Source organism: Humulus lupulus, chromosome 7 (assembly GCF_963169125.1).
Source record: "Humulus lupulus chromosome 7, drHumLupu1.1, whole genome shotgun sequence".
NCBI classification, from domain to species: domain Eukaryota; kingdom Viridiplantae; phylum Streptophyta; class Magnoliopsida; order Rosales; family Cannabaceae; genus Humulus; species Humulus lupulus.
The window spans coordinates 168916885-168935263 of NC_084799.1; the positions used below are offsets into that span (position 1 = coordinate 168916885).

General features: G+C 40.4%; 1 non-coding gene across 1 annotated transcript; it reads left to right on the top strand.

Annotated features, from left to right (window-relative positions):
• Nucleotides 1–17888: 17888 nt before the first annotated feature.
• LOC133793244 (small nucleolar RNA R71) lies at nucleotides 17889–17994 on the top strand. Its single transcript, XR_009874698.1, has one exon. It is a non-coding gene; the product is annotated as a small nucleolar RNA R71 (small nucleolar RNA).
• Nucleotides 17995–18379: the final 385 nt, after the last annotated feature.

An 18379-nucleotide genomic window follows, 5' to 3' on the forward strand; every position in this document is an offset into this window, starting at 1 on the left:
GTGCCTGGCGATCTAGACGAGGCGCAGGACGGCTGGTGGGGACGGACTGGTGCTGTGAGCCTTCCCCGGATCTCCTTCTAGAATTCCCTCGAGCCCTCCTGGGCACGCTTGAGGCTGGCTATGAGTTGGGAGTTTAAGTTAGGACTGAGCGGCTATATTGTTGTTCGGCTCTAGGTATTTCTTTGAAGTTTGCCTCTCGACGGTGCGATGAAGGAATAGAGTTGGATGTCGGAGGTCTGTCTGAGCGGCTAGGCCTAGACCAATTACCCCGGTGGGACTTACAAGTCTCGCCTTGCCTCTTTCCGACGTTAGCGTCGGTTGTAAGAGGGGGTAGTCGGGCCAACACCTCCTTAATCTGCTGAATAGCTTTCGCCAGTTGGCTCCTCAGCTGAGCATTCTCCATCCCTACCGCCATGTAAATATTCGGGTTTGGATTAGGTGGCCGGGGAGCCGAACTTCCAGTGTCATCCTGGCCTACCGGCTTCTTGCCCGGCCGCTGCTGGACGTCAGATTTTGCTCACCGGAGATGGCGGCATGACGAGCCTCCTGCCCATCATGTTGTTCCGCCTCGTTACCGTGTCTTGATCGAGTGGTCACCATAGTTGGATGTTTTCGATAGCACATATCTAACTAACTCTCAATGAAAGCACCAAACTGTAGACGCAGCTCTTCGCCAACAGGTAATTAAGAAAATAAGAGAAAGAGATTAGTGCGTAATAATGAACCGAAATCGATAAATGATCTTTTTATGGACTGATGACACAACTACGTTTTTAGGTGGTTCAAAGGTTAAAATCCTTCTACTCCACCAGCCAATATTATTGCTATATGCCTGGTATTCTTTACAGGGTACTTTTTTACACAATAGAATCCAACCCCTTGCAACTCCCAGGGTCTCCATATTTATAGGAGAGGGCACCTGGAAGTTGGTAAGGGGGGTCATCCCGTGACCTTCTTACCCATCATGTCACTTCTGTGACATTCATGATTAATTCCTAAACCCTGACAAATGAAGTGTGGTCTAATCAACATGTAAAGGGGATAATGGGCCGCACGGCCCAACCCAGTCGTGGGTGTCTGAATACGCATGTTCATGCTACGTGTCCCAGAATTCAGGGATATATTAGACATGTGATGTCTGATATATGCACGTTTACATTGCGTGGTTGACTTTATAAAAGGTCATAGCTTCCAACTCCAGTTCGTACCCCGAGCTGGATGCCCTCTTGACTTGCGGCCGTCATAGTCCTGACTCGGCCCTTGAGTAATCTTGACGAACCTTTTTGGTTACCTCGAGCTAAAGAGGTAGGACCTGACGATGGAATCTCCAATCATGGGGTATCCACGTGGCTGATATAATTAGGCCACATCTCAGCTCGCTAATAACCCACTGGAAAATCAGGGCGTACACGGCTCACGGGTGCTATGTGGTGCAGGTAAAAGAAAAAGAAAGCTGGACCATCTTTGAGTTGGAGAGCTTAGGTGATAATGTGTACATATGCGGCTGCTCGACCGCCACGGCCGAGGGTTGAAAGAGGAACTAGGGTTAAACCCTATTTTTCCGCTTAGATCGGCTGGTTGTAAATATTTTCTTGTAATAGACCTTTAAATTATATTTTTTGGATCCCAATGTATATAATAAACGTTCTATTGAAATGTTACATCTTAACCAAAAAATTTAACCCCTAAACCACTAATCATACTTAGTTACACGATTTTGGCCAAATGACTCGATTAGTGAGTTTAGCACTGTTTATAAGGCACACCGTAACGGTCCCTGGAGTTTAGGGCATTACAACTTGGTATCACAGCGAGCCAAGGATTATGGTTCCTGAAGACAAGCTGGGCATGTACCCTCGTCAATGAAGATAACTTCACTCAAGGAATGGTGACTATTTCTGTAGTTATGTGCTTAACTGCTTAAATAGAATGTAAATGCTTTACCTGCACATTGTCTTAGGGAGCATGAGATTCTGATAGAGCCTGGCTCTTGACTATATGATTATATGCTCCGTGAATATATATATATATATATATATGAATGAGATTATATGATTACCTGCTCCATGAATATATAAATGTGATATATGCATGTTGGAGTTGGAGGCATGGTGGGAATGTTGGAAGAGCAGAGATTATGATTGATGTATGAATGTCATGGGCATGTTTTTAGCACTGCAAGTGGTTTGTAAATGTGGTGTGGTAAGATTGTTCCCGTGGGGAAAACTCTTGATATGTTTATCATGTTTAATGGGTCAAGTTATTGACTGCAGATTCAATCAGCAGGTTTATATCAAAGGCAGATAATGAGGCCTGGTGGTGCTTATACAGAGGCTGGGAGTTACAGCCAGGGTTTTAGTTCTTCATCTGCTCCTATGAATTTTCAGCAGATGTTTACAGATTTGCAATCAAGATTGCAGAGGCATGAGGAAGAGATCATGTGTCTGAAGCAATAGCGGAACTTGTCGAGAAACACTTCTTCCTTGGTTATGCCAGCCCTTGGCCTTTTGTAGTATGGGGAATCGATCTAGTTGGATTTCTCTTGACCAGGAAGGGTGGAGTAAAATATGGCATTGTGGTCGTCGACTATTATACAAAGTGGTCGAAGCGGAACCAATGAGCACCATCACCTCCAAAAAAGCCCTGGACTTCGTCATCAATAAAATTGTGTGCCAATATGGCCTCCTTCACAAAATTGTGTCCGACAACGGGAAGCAATTTGACAGCGTCCATTACACTGACTTCTGTGAAAGACATGGCATCATCAAAAAATTCTCCATAGTCTCAAGGCCTCAAGAAAACAGGCAAACAAAGGCTATGAAAAAGATTTTGAAGGGGACATTAAAGAAAAAGCTACAAGCCTGCAAGAGAAAGTGGCCGGAAGAACTATCCTGTGTCCTATGGGCATACTAGACCACATAAAGAATGTCAACCGGACATATTCCCTATTCAATGGTGTACAGGTGTGAAGTAGTCATCCCAATAGAAACGATGGTCCCTTCTCACAGACGGGACACATTTGATCCCGCCCAGAACCACGCCTTACTCCAAGAATCCTTAGATCTCATTGAAGAGATCTGGGAAGAGTCGCAGGTGCAGCTGAAGATGTTCTGGGGAAAGATCAACAGGCACTTTAACTATAAAGTTAAGAGCCAAAAATTTGAAACCAGTGATCTTCCCTGTAACCCAAGATCCTGGAGTGGGGGTTCTAGGACCAAACTGGGAAGGACCCCGTGAAATCCAAAATGATGTATGTCTGGGAACATATCGCTTAAGGCGATTAGACGAAATGGAGGTCCCAATGGCCTGGAATGCAGAACACCTTCGCACGTACTATCAATAGTCAGGAGGATCTGATTATGTTATTTTTCCTTCCTAATTTTTCTTGCTTTTAACAATGTATGCCCCAGTGCGATTTCTTATTTAATAAAAATGGTGTATACAAAACATCATAAAGAAATGTTGTCAAGAAAGAAAAAGTTCACACCCATCTCAATTTTTTACACAAACAAGTGACTGAAGACTACACTCTTCGATCACTTGGGGGGTATGACCATCTATACAAGTAAGTCCAGGAATAAAGACAAAACAGGATGCAAAGGTCAGAGCTTAATCCTTATCCGGAATAGTATAGACTTGGGGTGCAAAATACAACTCCAAACAAAATAGGATGAAAGGCTAAAAGCTCAGTCTTAACTCGGACATACATGGTCCAGAGGGTTCAAAACCCAATAGGACACAAGGCTCAAACCCCAATCCTAACCTGGATGTACACGGTCCTAACCCGGACATACATGGTTTGGGGGGTTCAAAACCCAATAGAACGCAAGGCTAAAACCCATTCCTAACTCGGACCTATATGGTCTGGGGGTTCAAAACACAACTCCTAAAAATTGGATGACCTAACGTGGTCTCAAATAACCAAATCCCTATTCATGTTTTCTTTATAATGGCCCAGAACCATTGGAACATGAGTTTTAGGTTTAAGTTGTTTAAAATTAGTCTTATAAACGGCCCAGGCTGTTGGAACCTGAACCTTAGGTTTGAAATAAGCTAATCAACTAATCTCTGGTGGTCCAGACCATTGGAACCTGAACACCAGAGTCTAGACAAATAAATCAGATGATAGTTATTAACTTCTTAACGGTTCAGGGCATTGGAACCTGAACATCAGGTTCAGAACGAGTTAGCTAATTAAGTCATAACTAAAAGAAATCTCTAACGCTCCAAGATGTTGGAGCTTGAACTATAAAGTCAGGGTAAATCAGTTAAGTTATATTCATAAGTCCAAAACGGTCCAGGCCGTCACGACCCGAACATGGGTCTCAGGACAGGCTAAATAGCTTCTACAACATTTCCCTAATGGTCCTGACTGTTGGAACCAAGACCCAACATTCGACCCAGATTCATGCGGACTGATTAAACACTTAGTGAATTTCGAGGAAAAACAGATGAATGTAAAAGGGAAATCATTGTGCGGAAAATAAATTTAATATATAACAATACGAATGATGAAAATTGTCTGGGATACATCCGCGTCCATAAAATTAGTACAAGTACAAAAAAAGGTAGGAGGGAAGCCCTAATTAAAATACAAAGGGCCAGGCCTAGGGTTCACCCTGACCCGGGACACCCAGAGTATTCCCATCTTGTTTGTCCCCAGCCAAAAGCTCCGCATCAGCATTATCCTTGCCCTCAAATTAACCCCTTTTTGTAGCCGGATCCGGTTAGATGTGAAGGTTCATGTCTTTATCCTGGAGCTAGGCCATGTAAATGGCCTCATCAAAGGTGGCCTTCAACAATGAATCAGCCTGCTTCTTCTCTTGACAAGCATCCTTGCACTGTTTCACCTCCAGCTAAACCATGCCATCCAAGGCTTGGTTCTGCGACTCAAGGTTTGCCATCTTCTCCAGCTCCTGGAGAAGTTGGGCCTCAGCTGCCTCCAGAAGGGCCTTGATCGATGCCTTAAAGCCATGAGCATGATGCAGATCCACCTCCAGGTTGTCCATCAAATTTTTATGGTCGGCATCCTTCCTGGACAAAGTCTCCTCATGTTGGGCTTGAACCCGGGCAGCCTCCTCGCGGTCACCCTTAATCCAGGCAGCTTCCTTGGCCAGGGCCTCCATAGAAGCTTCCCGCTGGTTAACGACCCCCTCCAGCTCCATCCTAGTCATCTCTAGCTTCATCATCATTTCGGCCACCAGATCCGCATTCCTATGGGCCAACAGGGCGTCTTGTAACAAACATACATGCAGTAAGTATGGTAAATAAAAGCTTATACGGCCATGTGACTTACCGCAGTGGCCTGGTGACGAATGGCCTGGGAGACAAACAGGGAATCTTGGCTGGCCAAGGTAGCGTACCGCGTCAGCTGGAGGGTGGACATGGAAGTTCCCACTTGGGCTAGCAAATCCACAGCCAACGAAGCCATGTCCTGACCCACCTTAGGCTGAACCACAATGGGTTGGGGAACATTGAAAACCTTCGAAAGATTAGCAAACTCCACCTTCTGCCAGATGGTCAGGGCCTGATACTGTTAGGAAAATATATATTATTGCTCAATGGAATTATGAAAAATCCAAATACAACTCTATGCAAAAATACAATGGACAAGATAATATTGATTAAAGAAGTGGTTGTAGGCAAGCTGGCTAACTTGTCTATCCAATCGAATCTGCTAGAGGACATACGGATTGGTCAGAGACATGATAGCACACTAGCAACACACATGGATGCAGTCAGAGAAGGCAAGACTACAAATTTCTCAATATCCAGTCAAGGTTTATTGAGATATAAGGATCGGGTATGCGTGCCAAACGATCAAAGTATTAAGAAGACGATCCTAGAAGAAGCGCACAACACCCCATACTCGGTTCATCCAGGGTCTACCAAGATGACTCATGACATTAAGGCAGTCTATTGGTGGCCAAGGATGAAGAAGGACATAGCAGAGTATGTATCTAAGTGTCTGGTATGCCAGCAAGTGAAGGCGGAGCATCAGCGGCCTGCAGGATTATTGCAACCGCTTAGCATACCGGAATGGAAGTGGGACGATATAGCCATGGACTTCGTGACGGGTCTGCCAAAGACGAATAAGCAGCATGATTCTGCTTGGATAGTCATAGATAGACTAACCAAGTCGGCTCATTTTCTGCCTGTTAAGACTTCTTATACGGCAGACCAATATGCAGACATCTACATCCAAGAGATTGTATGATTGCATGGAATCCCCAAGACGATAGTATCAGATAGAGGACCAGTGTTTACGTCAAGATTTTGGAGAAGCTTACAGCAAGCCATGGGTACTAAGTTAAGTCTTAGTACAACTTTCCATCCTCAGACAGATGGGCAGTCCGAGCGTACGATTCAGATTTTAGAGGATATGCTACGCGCATGTGTACTTGACTTCGGAGGATCGTGGAACAAGTACTTACCGCTGATCGAGTTCTCGTACAACAACAGCTACCAGTCGACGATCGAGATGGCACCTTATGAATTGCTATATGGAAGAAGGTGCCGATCACCGTTGCACTGGGACGAGGTAGGAGAAAGGCAGCTTCTAGGGCCCGAAGCTGTTAGACAAGCACAAGAAGCAGTAACGCTTATTAGACAGCGTATGCTTGCTGCTCAAAGTCGTCAGAAAAGCTATGCGGATACCAAGCGACGCGATGTGGAGTTCCAAGTTGGAGATCAAGTCTTCCTGAAGATATCTCCTATGAAGGGTGTCAAGCGGTTCGGGAAGAAAGGCAAGCTCAGTCCCCGATTCATAGGTCCTTTTGAGATATTGGACAAAGTGGGACCAGTTGTGTATAGACTAGCCCTACCGCCAGCACTAGCCGATAGTCACAACGTCTTCCATATCTCGATGTTACGCAAGTATGTGTCAGACCCATCTCACGTCCTCAAGTACGATACCATAGCGCTCCAGAAAGACTTAAGTTACGAGGAACGACCGGTTAGCATCCTAGATAGAGGGATGAAGCAGTTACGGTCCAAGATCTTTCCTATAGTCAAAGTCCTATGGAGCAATAGTTCTGAACGCGAGGCAACGTGGGAGTTGGAAGAGGACATGCAGAGCCGGTATCCGGAGTTATTTGGTAAGTAAATTTCGAGGACGAAATTCTTTTTTAGTAGGGGAGAATTGTAGAGTCCAAGAACTTTACTTAGCTAATTACTTAGTAGTATTATAGTATGTTTAGTGTTATCTTTGTTACTATGGATTTTTGGTTCAGACAGGGAGTTATTTGGACACTCATAGTAGTACTTATAGATTTTCTAAGTTTAACCTATAGTTTAAGAATATTAAGTATAACCTAAGGTTTGATTATATGACTGATATTAAGGATAGTATTTGTTATATTATAAGGTTTAGATATCAACCAATAGGATTTTAAGCACATGTTATGAATGGTAATTAATGATTAAGTATTTTTGAGGATTAAATTAAATAAGGGTAAAATTTGAATGTTATAGGGTCAGTCAGCAGCCTTGAGTACGTTGAGGGCTTAGTCAAGGCTGTTTACTCCATTCAAACTTAGCTAAAAATGTGTAAATTCGTGTTTAAATATTCAGCATATGCCGATATATCGCAGATATAGGGGGCGATATATCGCAGCACGTAGATACGAAAAACACGAATCGATGCACGGTCGCCTCGGGAACAAAGGTCCAGGCGATATATCGCCTACAGGGGGCGATATATCGCCTCCTCCAGTATGTTTTCAAATGTTTTTGAATTCATTTCCTTTCAGCCATTCAAACTCCTTCAACAGTCCAGCATCTTTTGAACGAGTCTTCAGCCTCTGCTGAACGATTTTTCAAATGATTTTCACCTAAAAAGCCATTATTTTTATTCAAGTAAAATCAAGATATTTTCATTCCCAAACTCTATAAATAGGACCTAGTACCCAGCCATTATTCACCATTTGCTCTAAGTTCAGAAGCTGCTAGTGTTAAGTGAGTGTGAGAGTGTAAACACCTGGTTTGGGGAAAAACTATAAGCTTAAACATCATAAGCTTATCAAACACTTTGGGAAGTGAGTTCTATAGTATTTCGGTGGAGGTTAGATTGATCTTGCAAATCTTTGAGGTAACCAAAACTCTAGTTCCTTTCTGTATTATGTTTCCTTTCTCTTAGTCTTCTACTCAATTTCCTAACCTTATTCTTATTTTGGTTAGGGAATCCAAGTTCTTAAGCACTTAAGTTGTGGTAAGCATATTTTCTTTTAATGGTTTAGTCTTCCTATTCTCTTTCATTTCATCTCCTTTCTTTAGACTCACTCTTGTTCATTATTGGTTTTAGGAGTGTTCCAAAAAGTCCCAACTCAGTCCATTTTATCCCGGTAACTTTGGTAAGGAAAATAGGCTAGAATCAATATGTTATGTGCTTATGTTATCTATATGTTTTATGTTATTAAAAGTGTTATGATATGTATATGTTTATGTTTGTAGGCTTGGGCATATGACCCATATGACTAACAAGACCCCAAATGGGTTATGGGCATATGACCTACTTAGCTAGTAGGACCCCACTAATCCCATGGGCATATGCTTGTTTAGTCTATGGGACCCCAAGTAATAATGGCCATTATAATAAGTGTATGTTATATGTATTATGTTAAGTCTTTATGTTTTCTTATGAAATTGTGTATATGACTATGTGTTAGATTTTCCTTGCTGGGCATTAGGCTCATTCCTTTTTGTTTTATGTGCAGGAAAATAAGCTTTAGAGGCGGTAAGATTCGTGACGCTTGGAGGATGTGTATCGATGAGGAATGGAGTCAAGGGGCCGAGCGTTAATCGATTCGAGGATGTAGTTTCGGTTTTATGTCTTTTTATATGTATTTTCTGCACTAATTATGTAATGTTTTATTATTTTAAATTATGTTTTTGTTTTAAAGACAATGGGATCCCATATCCTTTTTGGTATTTACTTTGTAAGTAACTCTTATTTTTATAAGTTACTTAATAAAATTATGGTATTTTCGCAAATGTAAGTTCTTTTAAGGATTTTATGTATAGTTTCGTTAATGGTCCAAATAGTCTAGATTAGTGGGTCGTTACATGTTACAAATGTTTAATTGGATGTTTATGGAATTAAAATGGAGATTTGGGAGTTATTTGGGATGTTAGAACCGTTCAATTTGGAAAAAACTGAAAATTCACATAGGCTGTCAGCCTCACTGGCCGCGGCCACTAGCTTCTGTCCCCCAGGCCGCGGCCACTGAAAGTCAGTGGCCGCAGCCACAGGCCATTTTCAGCACAAAAAAGTCATTTTTCCAACACATTCCAAATCCTTTCCCACATGATTTTGTAACCTCCAAACACCTATTGGGAGTTAAAAACATGTCTCCAACAGTCATATATCATCATGACTTTGTGAAATCCAATCTCAAATGTGTAACATATAATATACACATTATTGGGTAATATTTGGGAGTTACAAATTTGTAACTGATTTTGTAACTCCAAAATATGTCACATTTGGGCACACACATGTGTCTAATTTTGTGACTCTCACTAATATGTTACAAGGTGTGACAAATCACATTTGTGTGACAAATCACATTTTTCCACATTATTTAATCTAATATTATATTATATGAAATAATATAACATTCTCCCACTAGATTAAATAATCACTTTTTGTAACACTTATTTAATCAATCAAACATTATATTAAAATATAATATTCCCCCACTTGATTAAATAATCACTCTCTATAGAAACCTTTGCATTGGTGCATAAAGTAAAATGTCTTTCGACTTGAATTTTACCTTAGTGTAATTATCACAAAGTTTGTTGAAATTTTGGTTGCCGAAGCATTGAACCACTATCCCTTAATAACAAACCGGTGATAACACACACACCTTTGCTGTGTTCACTTGAGACCTCAATGTCTCACTTTTGCACCATTAATGGCCATGTGCACAATCCATTCATAGACTTTTCTTGAGAATGACTCCCAATTCTCATGAGGGGCGGCACCACCCCTAGGTCTATATAGGTAGAACTCTTACAGTATTTTGTTACCCTAAAATACTTGTCTTTTCAAGACTGAGTTCTATTAAAAAACCTTTCGGTTTTAACCCTCATTTTGGTAACACACTAGTACTCATATCTCAGATGGGACAAAATTTGAGTACTACTATCTATTCACTTGATTGACTTGTTATTACCTATTGAACCTAATACTAAACGGTTACTAGTATTAAGATAGGTTACCATCAACCGTGAATCTCTTTAGGGAGTCTAAGTCTCATCTCTTGAGATGTAAAATTGATTCCATTTGAATCATTTCTTTTCTCATGTATGCATACTTAGACACTCTCATTATTTTATTCAAACTTTGTTGCTAGCCATAGTTTGATTAAAATAGTTACCCCTTTAAAATAGTGATTTTGACCATAGTCAACACCCCCACTATTTTATAGTTTAATATCCAAGATAAACATTTGAATATTAATTCTAGAAATCTCTTTGTTTCTAAAATTCTCCTTTATGTTTTAAATTGATTCCTTCTTGAATCAAAATATTACAAACAGTAACTTTAGACACCAAGCATGTCTAGATTTTTCCATTCTATACACATATAGCCAATGTGATTTAGAATGTGGAATTCCAAATCACCTATTTGATAGGATGACCAAATTAATCAGTTGATTAACAACAAAATAAATTGATTAACTTTGGAGCATCACCCCCACATTTCTCACATAGTGATAATAAAATACCACTTTAAAATAGAAATCTCTTCATTTCTATTAAGTCCTTTATCCTCCAAGATAAATCTAGACTTATAGTTCTCAAAGTTCATCATGAGTTCTTTAAGCCACCTGATAAACACTCAATAGATCAAGATAAAAAACCTCAACGTTTATCTTGATTCATTTACTTCCTAAAGCAAGGCACACTTATTTGAAAGTAACTTTCACTTGGTTGCTTTCATTTATATATTTCACAAAATAAGATGTGAACACAAATGTAATGTGAGAATTTCTCAAACAAATAATCACAAATTTTCAATTTTAGTTGTCTTAATAATCTCAAAATCACTTAAACAACTTTTGTGTACTTCTTAAGAGTCTCTTTGAGATTCTTTTGAAAACGCCAATTTTACATCCATTGATTTTCTCATCAAAATCAATTTGAAGATGTCAATTCTTGAAACACTTTAAATCAAAGAAAATAAACCCTCATTGATTTATTTAAACACTTTGATTTCTTATGTTTTTGTTTAAAATTATTTCCTCATTGAGATTAATTTAAACATAACACCATCTTTAACCAAAATGAATAAAGTTCTCTTTTATTCACCATTGGTGTAAAGATTCAAAAATTGCTTCTCCAATTTTGAAATGTCTCATTGAATATTTAAGAATTATTGTCACTAAATAATTCTCAAATATATTTCATTTGACCACACTCTAGACTATAAGTCTATTAAGTCAACATGTCATCCCACAATTTTTGAATCCACCTTGATCCATTTTTCTTGCAATGGCAAGACACAACCATTAAAAAATGTAACCCCCTTAGGTTCATCTTTTCTTATCTCATAAAAGTTAGATGGTCAACACTTAAATGAGAAGTTTAATTTCTCAAATAATTCTCTTTATTTATCAAATAAGTGGTAACTCATCACATTGCAATAATATATGATAAACATATTTACATTATTATCACCTTAATAATCATATTATATGGCATATCATAATAATCATGATAATTCTCATGTATAAATCAATATACATTTATATATTAACATAATTATGTCTCAAAGAAATTTCACACAATTTTTCAACATATATCCATCATATTAGCATGCATTGTTAATCCCATAATAATTTTGATATCATATAAAAATTCACATATCCACATATTGATATATTCTATTGATTCACAAAATCAATATATAGGCATGTCATATAAAACCCATAAAATTGTCATCTTAATAATTTATCATTATCTCATAATAAGACAATTCTATAACATGCTAGCATATTACACAATAATATACTAGATTGTTTACACATTAATCACATATAACAAAAACTCAAGATATTAAATTATCTTCTAATCTAATCACTAAAAAACAAAGGAGATTAGAAAACAATGAATCTCATTTATAACATTTTCTTCTTCTCATTTCTATCACTATATGAAAACTACTAGATCTTCTAAGAAAACCAAAGAAGAACATTATCTTATCTTACCATCTTTTCAAGGTTGAATCCTCACAAGATCTCTATGGCTTCTCCTTCCATTGAAAAGGAAAATAAGCTTTTGATTGTTAGGAAAATATATATTATTGCTCAATGGAATTATGGAAAAACCAAATACAACTCTATGCAAAAATACAATGGACAAGATAATATTGATTAAATAAGTATTACAACTCAATTGCTCAAAATACAAGTAAATAAAAAGATGTAGAAGAAGAAGATTACAAACTCAATACTATAACAATACAAGTAAATAAGAAGAACAAAAGAATGAAAACACAAACTCTCACACAACCAAAGTGTAGAGTAGTGGGGATCACCAACTTGAACAAGGTTCAAGACCTTTGTCCAAGAGCTTATTTCCCCTATTCTCTAAGCACTAAGGGATCTCTCTAGGAAATAGCTCTCTGGAATTATCAAGCCTTTTGGTGTATTTTCCAGCCAAATGCTTTGTGGATGGAAAATGGTGTTGTCTTATAAGTGAGCATTAGGCTCCTATTTATAGAGTTTGAGATACCCCTTTGTATTTCAAATTCCACCAACCCCCATGGCTGTTACCAATGTTTAATTGGATGTTTATGGAATTAAAATGGAGATTTGGGAGCTATTTGGGATGTTAGAACCGTTCAATTTGGAAAAACTGAAAATTCACATAGGCTATGAGCCTCACTGGCCGCGGCCACGACTTTTCAGTGGCCGCGGCCACTAGCTTCTGTCCCCCAGGCCGCGGCCACAAGCCATTTTCAGCACAAAAAAGTCATTTTTCCAAAACGTTCCAAAACGTTCCAAATCCTTTCCCACATGATTTTGTAACCTCCAAACACCTATTGGGAGTTAAAATCATGTCTCCAACAGTCATATATCATCATGACTTTGTGAAATCCAATCTCAAATGTGTAACATATAATATACACATTATTGGGTAATATTTGGGAGTTACAAATTTGTAACTGATTTTGTAACTCCAAAATATGTCACATTTGGGCACACACATGTGTCTAATTTTGTGACTCTCAATAATATGTTACAAGGTGTGACAAATCACATTTGTGTGGAAAATCACATTTTATCACATTATTTAATCTAATATTATATTATATGAAATAATAAAACAGATACACCTCATCTCGTTTGTCTCGGCCATCGTCCCAAGCCCGGAACATCATTTTCATCCTCTTCTTCTGGGGGACCAGATCCTCTTCCTCAGGAAGGGCTGGGTTGGCGGGGAGCCTAGGCGCATCTTGGAGCTGTTGTGTGATGATCAGGCTCTCCCATGAGGAATTCTCCTTGGCCAAGGAAAAATCCTTGGTCCTGGCCCTCTTGGACCACTTCGGGGACTCAATGATGGCTGAGTCCGCTGTTCCAAGTTAATAACTTGGAGAGGAGAAGCTTGGGGTGGGATTGTTTTGGTGGGCGCTACCGGAGAGGGGGAGGGAACTCACAGCTAGAGTCCTCTTAGAAACTTCTGGGAATGGCCTTGAATCTCCAAGGATCAGCTCTATCACCATTTTCTTGGCCGGGCCCTTGGCAGCCCTCTTCGTCGAAGCCTTGGCCGCGACCGCCCTGGCCTCGATCATCTCCTTCATCTTGGGCATGGGGTTGGACATCTCCAAATCACCTAAAATAGACAAACAAATCGATCAACCGAATATACGAATGGGGATAGAAGTCAAAAAACAAGGGAAATATTAGTCTAAAGTCCTACGGGACGAGCCCTTATCTAAAGAATGGGCACAGCTCAACTCCCCTAAGGCGAAAGAATGAATTCATCCCCCATGTCATCCAGGTCCAAAAAGTTACCACATTGTAAGAACCCGGACGAGTACATGAGGGTCAGTGTATCTATGACAATGGGGCAAGGAAGCCCCACTTTATCGATGGTCCCGGCCAGATAGTCCCGGTACTGTTGCCTATTCCTAACTAAGTCCTCAAAATGAGGAGCATAAGTTAATATCAAAGGCAAGTTACCTTGCCCCAAAATGCTAGCTCTAGGAGTTCCAATGTTTGGCTGCCTCCCTTCGAGAATGGCATCCAGCTCTTCGGACACAACCGTCTCCACTTGTCGAGCCTGCTCTTTCTTCTTCTTCTTTGTGTTCGCCTTGGCCGCGGCCTCCACAGCCTCGATGTGAACCAGGGCCAGCTCTCCCTCAAGGTGGGATCCCTTTCACATTGTAGCCCCCGGAAGCTAGGGGCATCAATTGAATGGTTGGCGGCAAGCATCCCGACCAGCCGAAGGTTGTCCGTGGCCACGAAGCCTCCTACGCCCAATTCCTCAGCACTAAGGGTGGCATAGTACTTCTTACGGTCCAGGATGGACGTGGTGAGTAGAGTCTAGGCGTACAAACATATTTTCCAGGAATGTGAGTAGGGAGCAGACAAAACTAAAAGACTAAGTAAACAAAGAAGAAAAATGACTTACCCACGCACTGAAAGTCCAGCACCAATGTGGGGTTCTTCTCAGAAGGAACCCGGATGTCATAAACCAGTAATTTCTGACATCCCAGGGGTGCTTCCAAGTGCTTAACAGAGTCGGATAGTTACCACGGGGTCTCAATCTGTAAAATTCATCCTAGGTCTTGTCCTTAGAGTTAAACTGAGACTCCATCTCGTAAAAATATAGCACCTCCGCGAGGTAGGTGCCGAGATCTCCTTTGACGCGCAGAAGATGCGCCACCCCGTGAGCAGCATGTATGCTTGGGGCAGAAGTTGGAACATTGCAATCCCCACGAACTTAAGGAATCATGCGAAGTAATTATAGAGCGGAGGAGTAGCTCCCACACTGATGTGGCCTATACTCCAGGCCCCGAATTCGCCTACACCGGTATGGGCCTTCTCCTCCTTCCAGGCCAGTCGGTTGTAGAAGAGCCCTAGAGTCGACTCCACTCCCAGATGTTTCTCTAGGGTGTCCAGCATTCGATAGTTCCAGAATTTCTTCCTCTCCCCACCCATTTCCCCTGTATTTCCCATGGGAAGTTTGTGCCCTTCCAGGACTATAGGGCTCCATTGAACGAAGTCCTCTAGATGAAGAGTGAAACCACCACTCATGATTAAGGACCTAGAAGTGATAAAGAAAAACAAAACCAGGTATCTAGCACCAAAACCCAAAAAATTGGTTAAGGTATGGGGGTTCTCCTAAAACTGCTCGAAGAAGTCCCCTCCGGACTCGGATCTGGGATCAATGAAGGTCCCAAGATCCTAGGTCGGGAACTAAAAATTGAAGGTTTTATCTAATTCTCCCAAGTCAACCTGGGATATCTGAATTGATATCAGAAAGCGTCCAACATATCACATATTTATACGTTCGCAGTAGCTCGAGTAACTACAATTCTTGAGAATTTTGAAGGTTGGACGAGATGATAACTGGAAAGGTTTCACCGTTTCCCAAGAAGACATGTTTCAGAACCTTGGGTAGTTGGGTCAATCGAACAATTGGAACCTCTTCAACTAAAGTTTTTGGTTGTGCTCTCTCATGAGGCAACTCTTCAAAGTGAGATTGCCAAAACTTAGTCCTTCTATTGCGTGAGTCTATGTGATATGATATTGCAAGAGTAGACTCAATAGACCCGGGACTTTCATTGTTAGACAAAATGAGGAGTTCATCAAGATTATCGAAGTTGCTTTGCAATTGAACCTCCTTGGGAATTAAAGTGTCAATCATGAATGTTTGATAACATTCATCATCTTCTCGGGGTTGTTTCCCAATGTGGAAGATATTGACTTAAGGAGTCCTATTTCCAAACAATATCTTCATTAGGTCATTCCGAAAATTGATTAAAGCATTTGTTGTAGCAAGGAATGGTCTTTTGAGGATAATATGAATTTTTTACTCCATGTTTACCACAGATTGGGTATCAAGAATAAGAAAGTCCACGGGGTAATAGAATTTTTCAATTTGAACTAAAACATCCTCAACAATACCCCTAGGCTTTTTGGTGGAGCGATCAGCTAGCATTAGCACAATAGATGTTAGCTTCATTTCTCCAAGACCAAGTTGCGAGTACACAGAGTAAGGCATGAGATTTACACTTGCGTCAAGATCAAGTAAGGCTTGGCTGACTTCATAAGTCCCAATTTGGCAAGAAATGGTGGGACTACTGGGATCTTTTTATTTTGACCATGTCTTTTGTTCAATCACCACACTCACATGCTCAGTCAAGAAAGTAGTCTTCTTGACACGGTGCTTCCTTTTTGTAGTGCATAGATGTGATAGTCAAAAACTTGTGATCCATAGGGGGGAAAGACGGGGCAAAAGCTGTGCAATCCCACACCGCCTAGGGAAGGTCAAGTGTGATGATTCTAAGACTATGTAGGTATGGGATTACACAGTTGAAGATGGCTTAAATGGATTGATGGGTACAACCTATGCCAACAAGATGCATCTTCTTTTTGGTATCCCATCACTTGAGAACTCCAAAGTTAAGTGTGCTTGACCTGGAGTAGTCTCATAATGGGTGACCTCTTGGGATGTTTTCCTAGGAAGCATGCAAGAGAGGACAAAGCACGTTGGAAAGACTCGTGTTGGTTTGTAGGGCCAGTCCTCATTCCAAGAAACAACCATAGTGACGTGGGGAGTTACAATATATCCTTGATGATTTTGGCATATGCCGACACTTATTTTATGATGTGAAGCAAAGAAATATTAATCTTCACTTGTGTCAATTACTCAAGAATTTCAACTCGGTTATCAGGAAGTTTCCCAACAAGTTTCAAAGCCTGGGGAAATGGTACTTTTGGAGAAGCATTGAGTGGTACATTCTTGGGATTAACATTTGGAATGCTGGGAGAGGTGGTCTTTATGGATGGGTCTTGCAAAGTTTTACCACTTCTAGTTATGATGCCATTTACGTCCTTAACATTTTGATCATTGGAATTTGAGGATTGGGCCATGTGTTGGCCTTGCACATTGAATTTAGGTTGGGAAGGAAGTTTGCCTTTTTCCAGAATGGCCAAGGATTCAGTCAATTTTGAGATTGACATTTCATTTCCTTGATTTCTTCCACCATTAGTCGATTTAGTTTGGATTGTTCCTCTATGAAGCATGAAGGGTATTCTCGAGAGAATTTCGTTGTGGGTGAGCATTGTATTGACGTGCAGAATGCGCCTTTGATGGTTGAACTTGTTGCTCATTTCTCCATTGGCCCACAGACGATTGAGCTTTGGTAGAATCTCTCCAACTGAAATTTGGGTGGTTTCTCCAACCAGGGTTGTATGTATGGGAGAATGGCTTGTTATATGCCCCTAAGGCATTGCATTGCTCCTCATAAACCCCTATCATTATATTAAAAGCTAAGCAGTCCTTAGCTAAATGCTTCGTCTCTCCACAAACAAAACAAGGTTCTTGTGGTTCCACTTGAACAATCATGAGCGGTTTTTTGGCCATTTTTCGTCATTAACACCTCAAACTACTTTTTCAAAGCATCGAGTAGGACCTTAACACTATCCTCTTCTCGAAGTTAATAGATTCTAGATGGTTTATGTTGATTGGTGCTATCAGTAGCCCTTGGACCAGTCCAAGTGTGAGATTTTTCTACGGTTTCTTCGAGATATTCAAGAGCATCGTCTGTCAATTTTTTGAGGAATTCATCATTTAATAGCATTTCAAAAAATTGACGCTCACGACTCATGAGGCCTTCATAGACGTAACTGACCAAACGCCAGTTCTCATACCCATGGTGCGAGCACTGATTCAACAAATCCTTGAATCTTTCCCAGACTTATAGAAAGTTTCATTGTCCTTTTGGGAAAATGTGGAAATCTATCGTTTTAGACTATTGGTCTTATGGCTAGGGAAGTGTTTCAGAAAGAAAGGTTTGGTCATTTCCTCTCATGCTCCAATAGACCTAGGTCTCAAAGAGTATAACCAATTTTTGGCTTTGTCTTTCAAGGAGAGGGGGAAGAACTTTAATCGCACATAATCAACATTTTCAGCTTAGTTATAGAACGTGGCTACCACCTCCTCAAATTCTCTAATATGCACATATGGGATTTCGTTTTCCATTCCATGAAATGAGGGCAAGAGTTTAATCATGCCAGGTTTAAAGTCTAACACGGGCATATTCGGAGGGAATATAATGCATGAAGGCGTGGAAGTGTGAGTATGGAGGTAGTCATTTAGAGTTCTTGGTTGGATTTCATCATTGCGAGCCATTGCGAAT